Genomic DNA, 8,330 nt, shown 5'->3' with positions numbered 1-8,330 from the left:
AATCAATATGTCTCTGCTCAAAGCCTAGTGTTAACCGTTCGGCAACATATTCTTTCACAGTTTCGATGCTGAATACTAAACACTAGGCTCCAAGCAGCGACATGTTAATATGCCTGAAGATACTGCGTTTTTTTTTTAATGAATGGTAAAGCAATGGTAACCCCGCCTGCGCTGTTAGTATACACTGGCGAGGCACCGGTGAGGGCAAATAGGTGAGGCTGAAAAGGCAAGTTAGCCCATCATGATGAATTTAACGATAAATTAGTCACGTAGATTTCCAGGGGGAACCGCGTGGAGGTTGACCTGAGAGGGCATATTGCTAGTAATGGGGCTATTAGACCCCATTACTAATAATCCCATCCCCCCCATATTCCTCGTTTACAAATGAGGTACCTCCACCTGCGCTATCGATATACGCTGGCGAAGCACCAGTGAGGGGTAATAGGTGATGGAAGCCGGTCAGTTAGCCCATCGTGATGAATTTTACAAGAATTAACTACTATGGTTTCCGGGGGAAGCCGCGTGGAGGTGTATTGCTTGTTTTAATGGATGATAATGGAATGATGACTCCGCCTACGCTATTTGTATACTGACGGGGCACCAGTGAGGGGTGAAAGGTGAAGATGAAAGAGCAAGTCAGTTGGCCCATCGTGACGAATACAACGATAAATTAGTCACAATAGTTTCCAGGGAATACCGCGTGGAACCGATGTTTATTAGTAATGGGAACTAACCTCTTCATTACTAACAATCCCTTCCCCCGGTATATTGCTTGTAGGTAATGTAATTTTAAAGTTACATTTAGCAAATCATAATATTATTAAGCATTTATTTCATATATATGATAAACAATTTTAACCTTTTATTTTACACAACCGCCTCCGTATAATGCGTGTACTGCTATAATGCTGTTACTGTAAGTTTAATTTAGTCGATTGTAAGTATTGGCGATGTCACGTGCATTTAGTTCAATATTGTTTTTATTTGTGAAAACCTGTTATTGGCGTTTTGTTTTTACACCATTTTTTATTATTATATTTTTAGCTGTTGGGTTTTCTTAAAAAAAATAAAATTATTTAAGTGTATATATAAAGTTTATTTTAATAATATATTAATAAAATAATAATAAATAATTGAAATTTATTCAATTCAATTCTATTAAAACACAATCGAACTAGTTCTCGATTATAGATTTAACACGACCGCACTAGTTTAATGCGATGTTTTAGCGATGCCGTGCACATCACTAGAGCGACTTCTGCGGCCGTCGTCGTTGATGGGCGGCGAGACATCGGTTACATTCTAAAGAACTAACGTTATTTGTGCTTGTTTATTGACAATAATATATTTATAAAGTAAACTGTGACCTCTATCTGCATAATTTAGAAAACCAATTATGCGGAAAGAGGTCGCAAATTACTGCTTTCACATATTTCGAACAGTGATCGTGTGACGCGAGCTATCTACCCCACATATTGGGTAAGTGTTAAATATAATTGTAAATTAAATATTAGGCACTGAATCTTGCATTTTTCTTGTAGATACTGTGTTATTATGATTTGCTAAATATCATAATGTAATGTAGGCTGAAACTACATCTGAATTGAATGCTTAAACGGCAAATCAGTCGCGTGCCGTCACCTACCCACCTATTGGATATTATATTTGCATAATAACATTTTTCATATGAACATGTGTTAATTTCACTCGTTATTGTAGTTACTTGTATCTCTTCATAATACCTTCGCTTGTAACTTTGTTCTGACTCCATCACGATCCTCGCCTGCGCTGTTGGTATACGCTGGCAGGGCACCAGTGAGAGATGATACGTGAGGGTGGAAGCAAATCAGTTGGCCCACTATGACGAATTCGACAAATATTCACCAGGTTGTTTTCCAGAAAGAATTATGTGGAGCTCGACCTTGTTGGATCTTAGTACTAACAACCATCCTCCCCGCCCCCCCGTAACATATTCATCACAAATTGGGAAAGAGATTGGTGGTAATGCAGTCTGTGAGTTTATTTTTGTAACTATTTTATCTCTACCTGTACCAACAACCGGAATTGTTGAACAAAATCTCTATTAACGCAAGCGAATCCGCTGGTAAAAGCTAGTAATATATGTAACTAATAATGTCTAAATTGTTTAAATGTAAAAATATGTCGGTAATATGTCGAAAGCTTAAAAATTAATTATAAACATCGAATATAAAAATAGCCTATTGGAGTTTTTTTCTTATGGGTGAAAATGGTATGGTAACTCCGCCTGCGCTAACGGGATACGCTGGTGGAGCACCAGTGAAGGGTGATAGATGAGAATGAAAACAGGCCAGTTAGCCTATCATGATGAATTCATCAGGAATTAACCATGACAGTTTCCAGGGAGAACCGCGAGGTGGTCGACCTGGTTGGGTATATTGCTATGGGATTCTCAGTCTCCATTACTAACAATCCCTTTTCCCCCCTAGCCTATTGGAGTATCAGGTCAATAAAAAAGAACTATTGTAGTGACTTCTTGGATATTCTCGATTCGGTTGTATTTTTGTTATGTCTGTCACCTCATAACTCCGTCAGTTGTAAACCGATTTGGCAAATTCCCATTGTACCCTAAGGAATATATTTACAGATTGTTTCCATAGAAATTGTATTAAAATTAGTTTAGTAGTTTAGTTTTTAGACAAAAGCAACTAGATTCGTTACAACTGAAGTCTCAATTGTTCTAATGCCATTAAGTCATTAATATTTTACAAAAAGTTTTTGGGACAAAAAGTTGTACAGCGCAGATATACATTTAGAAATTCGAAGCAGTTCGACAGAGTGTGAATGTAAATATGTTCGTTTGTTACCTTATAGCGCGTTACGTAGCGAGCCACTATCGGGAACGCTGACGCCGCGCCGCGTCCATCACTCGTGTGCATGACGTCAACGGCCAACTAGGCATTCGCTGACGGTGCACCACGAGGCCGGCACACGGGACAACTTGAAGACTCACTCTTTGTTCGCACATCGAACTGAGCACCCATTTTAATCATAATTGGACACTTTAGGGAATTTATATTGCAATTTTTATTATTAAATTTAGTAAAATTTCGCTTTCTTTTGAACGCTCCAGTTGTCGTCCTCGTAACTGGCGCATGCAGTAGGACAGTTGGAGTCAGTGCTCGCCGCAGTCGGTATCCAGCTCCGACAGTCCCTGCTCCTATTCGTAGCCACTGGTTGAGCTGTCAAGCTTTCGAGTGTCCTGACTTTGGGAGACGAAGCCAGAGATCCAAGCGTAGATACAACCCGAGAACAAACGAGATGCTGCTCATGTGAGTACTCTGAATTGACTAGTGATTGCTTACTTTTCCTTTCGGGTAAATAATTGCGTTTTAGGAAATATTCCAAGATCTTTCACCGTGGCGAATCACGTGTATCTCGTAGTTTTAAAATACAGGACTAGCATACTCGTTGGGAAGGATTTTTAGACAATAATAAGCAATCAAATTAGTAACATGGCTGCCTTAGATAAAATAATTAAAGCTTTTAGATTTACATCTGAATTTAATGGAAATTCTAACGCGTTAACTGGATTTATTAAATTGTGTGACCAAGTAGTCGTCGAGCGAGAATACAACGGGAATGAATGAGGCAAACTAGCATTAAAAAAATGGTATTTTCAACCGTTTTCAAATAGAAGGAAGCTCTCTATTTCGCTTCGTTTTTACGTCGAATACGCGGGAGTAGCAACAGTATCCTGAACATGTTTGTTGCCTCACCGTTGCTTCTCAATACATATATTCAAATATCCTATATGTTCATAAAAATCTTGACTTATTTCCAAAAAACAGCAATATTCATAATATTAATACTAGATTTAAAGACAAACTTGCTGTCCCCAAGTATCGTTTAGAAAAAGTTAATAGGTCTTTTATGGGAATAGGTATAAAAATTTACAATAAGATACCAAAGGATATGTTGGAATTACCCTTAAATAAATTCAAAACATCTGTTAAATCATATTTACTGAGCAAAGCCTATTACTCACTAAACGATTACTTGAATGACGAGTGTGCATGGCAATAGTTGTTCATGCACTGAATTTTCATTTAATGTTAGACATAGACACCTATATAAATATACATTGTAAATAAACTGGCTTTAAAAAAAAAAAGTAATTCAATTGAGTTTCTTGCCAGTTCTTCTCAATTGGATCTATATACCGAACTGGACGGTAGGGAAAAAAATAAAATTATAATGTAAAAATTTGACGTTCATAAGCGGCTAAAATGTCCTACATGAATAAATGATTTTTGAATTTGAATTGAATTTGAATTTGAATAAATTGGATAGTCCTCTCGTGAAAATGCTCTCCGAGAGGACTAGATCATTATTAGTAATTAAGTATTAACATAGTTTTTAAGTACATTTACTAACAAGAATGGATCCCAGTTATCTAAAAATAAATAAATAAATTAGTTTGAAAAATTAGTTAAATTTGATTGCATTTTTGTTTTATTGTTTGTTACCTTATTACTCCATCAGTTCTAACCTGATTTAGAAAATACTTTTTTATTTGAAAGGATATATGTATTTATTAGAACGGTTGACGCTAGGCTTCGAGCACCGATCTAGTAATTTGCCTGAAGATGTCTCGTTTCGAGGTGAGACACGTGTCGGAAAACGTGCGCGAACAAAATGGCCATCGGAGATTGAGATATGGAAGATTGTGGAACTTCTGGTAGTAATAGTGGTGGTCAGTCTTCGAGTGTCTAACTTTTTTTTAATAAGTGATAATGGAATGGTAACCTCGCCTATGCTATCGGTATACGCTGGCGGGGCACCAGTGAGGGATGAAAGCGGGTCAGTTAGCCCATTGTGACGAATTGCACTAGAATTAACCACGCTGGTTTTTAGGGGGATCCGCGTGGAGGTCTTGATAGAGTGTATTACTGGCAACGGGTCAGTAAGACCCCATTACTAACAATCCCTTTCCCCCACCGATAGTGTCTCACTAGGTGTCTAACTCGAAGACTCACTCTTTGTTCGCACATCGATCCGGGCAGTAATTTTAATTATAAATAGAGTAACTATCTGTTCTCCTTTAACCAAAGGTTGTCTGTAAGAGATCGCCCTAACGATAACACCGCCTCTTGTACCTTTATGTGTATATTTTGTCCTGTACTCCATGCTACTGTATTTCACTTGAATTGTTTATATGTCATTGTTTATTTTATGTTTTTAATGCAATAAAGAGTTAAATATTTTTTTTTTATACAACTTAGAATGGCAAACAAGCTATCGGCCCATCTGATGGAAAGTGGTAACCGTCGCCTATAGACATGAGCAGTACCATGGACATAACAGAGTATACTGTTTCGCCCATGATACCCCCCGTGCGTTGCCATTCCTGAGGACTCAGGTGTTATTCCTCTGTACCCAGTAAATTCACGCCATATCCCACCCTTCAAACCGAAACGCAGCCATGCAAACACAACTGCTTTACGATAGAAACACGAATGGGACAGAGGTACTCGAGCAATCGACTTTTGTACAAAATCTCCCTCTGGTAAACAAATAAATATCTTTAGCTCCCGACTTCGTCTGCGATATGTTCACACCGCAATAAAAAGTAGCCTGTAACTTTGTCCGTTGCATACAGTGGGTACATATATATAAAGATTTCTTTAACTATTTTCCAGAATGGAACCTCAGCACCGAGCTGGAATCAGATGACATTATGAACTACTCAAACGCCGTACTCTCCGAGGATATAGCACGGAGTATGACGGAGACGAAGCAGGCGGAGGATGCCGAACGCGTCATGGACACGCTGTTCATAGACAACTGCGATCACAAACAACTCAAAGGTACTCAGACTAGAGCCTGTTTCGATAGACCTTAAAGAAAAAGTAACCGAGAATTGTTGAAATTATCTCGGGGACACAGTGTAAATGGAATTAGTAAATAAATAGTGAATAATCCAAACATTTGAAACAGTGCATGCATGAAATAGAAACAGCCAAGACAAATCTGTGTGCAAAACCGAATTAGTTAAGAAAGAAAACGAGTGGGTCGTCCAGAAAAAGAAGATTGATATAAACGAATTCATGCTGCCCAATTTCAGCGAAGAAGAGATTAAAAGACTTAACATAGAAGGTGACAATCACTGTGAGAGATTACGAACCATGTACCATTTCGCTAGAAAGAACGATATAAAGATGCTATTCCCGTGTGATCGGTGCGAGAAAATATGCAGGACACTGAGCTGTCGCTGAAGTTGCACAACGGGAAACACGAGAACCCCAAGCCGTTCAAGCGTAAAGTGTGGAAACGCAGGATTATTGGAGGGCGGTGCGAAGTCTGCAAAAGCTCATTTGAGCGAGACACCGGTCGGAACCGATAAACGTTCTGCATAATTGATACATCGAAATAGTTTTTAATGCAATATTCACGTGACTAGCAATTGTTTTTATATATTTCGATCGTGTTACTGAATATTTAGTGAAATTTATTTCGAGTATGTTGTAGCGAAGTCGTATCTAACCATTGATTATTGTCGCTGATCTAATATACGGATTTAACTATTTTATTGAATATATAGTATAATTATTTATTTTATTTTAAACATGCAGTGGCAAAATCGTGTCTAACGTTAGACTAGGTGTCCATGTGACTACTGCTGGTCTTCAACGAAATATCCATGGACGAGATCGTTTAACCACCAATATTTCTCACCAGAGGTAGACTTTGTACAAGTCGTCTGCATGGATACCTCTGTCCCATCCGTGTTCTCGCCGTGAAGCAGCTGCGCTCGCATGGCTGTCTTTCGGCTCGAAGGATGGGGTATGGCAGCGAGATCACAGGACACGGAGGCATAGCCATAGTCCTCGAGGGGGGAAGGGATTGCTAGTAATGCGGACTGTCGGCACCATTGCTAGCAATACACCCGAACAGGTCGACCTCCACGCGGTTCCCCCTGGAAACCATCGTGATCAATCATTGTTCAATTGGTCACGATGGGCCAACTGGCCTGTGTCCATGGTGTCCCGCCGGCGTACACCGCTAGCGGAGGCGAGGCTGCCATGGACACCACCACGCCATTAATTCGTGGTGGATTAAAATAAAATTAATCTGATAGGAGTGGTTTAAGTATATCATTTTAATATAGTTTTCTTTTTTCTTTCATTTTATTTCGTTTTTAGCGTAAGGCATTAGTAAGTTTCCCACTTGCCCGCTGGGGCTGGTGGGCCGGTGGGCTGGTTTCCTATGCAGAGGATCCAGGTAGATGATATGTCGAGTAAGATTATCCATTTTAATTATTTTACTTCTTTTTTTCTCTAGCGTAAGGTATCGAAAACATATATATATAACTAATGTAAGTAGTTTAAGCATTCCATTTAGTATAGTTTTGTTTTTTTTCTTTTATATGTCTTTAACGTAAGGTATTAAAAATATAAGATGTCTTATTTTAAGATTGTGGGTACGATAATTGTTTTTATATTGTGTAGCCTCCGACTTGTCACCGGAGGTTGCTGAAATATAGTAAAAAAAAATACATATATATATATATATATATATATATGTATATATATATATATATTACAAATAAAATAAATATAATAATATATATATAATATAAATGTCTGGAAAACATAATTGTGATATATTGTGCGTTTTTTTTTTTTAAATAATAGCATTTATACAACTTTTCTAATTCTTGTTAGATTAAACATTTGTTAGTTTAAGCTTTTGTTAGTTTAAGCGTTTGTTAGTTTAAGCGTTTGTTAGTTTAAGCTTTTGTTAGTTTAAGCGTTTGTTAGTTTAAGCGTTTGTTAGTTTAAGCTTTTGTTAGTTTAAGCGTTTGTTAGTTTAAGCTTTTGTTAGTTTAAGCGTTTGTTAGTTTAAGCATTTTTTTAGTTTAAGCCAATGTTTGTTAGATCTTCGTTATTCTATGTAATAATGCAGCTTACTGGATAACGGAAGTCTATTAATTTTAAGTAACTTTCATTAGTAATCCCTGTTCTTTCATTTCTCTAAATAAATAGTTTTCATTTATATTCCTTTGTTTTATTTTACAACTAGTGTTTACTTACGACTTTGTTCGCTTGACCGCGATACTCTGTAGGTTTGGAGTTCTTAATGGGTGATAATGGAATGGTAGCTCCTCCTGCACTATCGGTATACGCTGGCGGGGCACCAGTGAGGGATGGTAGACGAGGATGCAAGCAGGTCAGTTAGCCCATTGTAACGAATTCAATGATAAATTGGTCACTATATTTTCTAGGGGGAACCGCGAGGAGGTCAACCTAGTTGGGTATATTACTAGCAATGGGATTCTCAGTCTCCAT

At 37.9% G+C, this 8,330-nt stretch overlaps 1 long non-coding RNA gene across 1 annotated transcript; it reads left to right on the top strand.

The window, feature by feature from the left end:
- Positions 1–1,253: 1,253 nt before the first annotated feature.
- On the top strand, positions 1,254–8,039 carry LOC116413347 (uncharacterized). Its single transcript, XR_004224069.2, has 3 exons — positions 1,254–1,479; positions 3,113–3,311; positions 5,682–8,039. It is a non-coding gene; the product is annotated as an uncharacterized LOC116413347 (long non-coding RNA).
- The last annotated feature ends 291 nt before the right edge of the window (positions 8,040–8,330 follow it).

This window comes from Galleria mellonella, unplaced genomic scaffold (genome assembly GCF_026898425.1).
Source record: "Galleria mellonella isolate WM207_F2 unplaced genomic scaffold, CSIRO_AGI_GalMel_v1 utg158, whole genome shotgun sequence".
In the NCBI taxonomy this organism is placed as follows: Eukaryota; Metazoa; Arthropoda; class Insecta; order Lepidoptera; family Pyralidae; genus Galleria; species Galleria mellonella.
The sequence above is the reverse complement of the archived record's forward strand: the minus strand, read 5'-3'. Positions and strand labels throughout refer to the sequence as shown.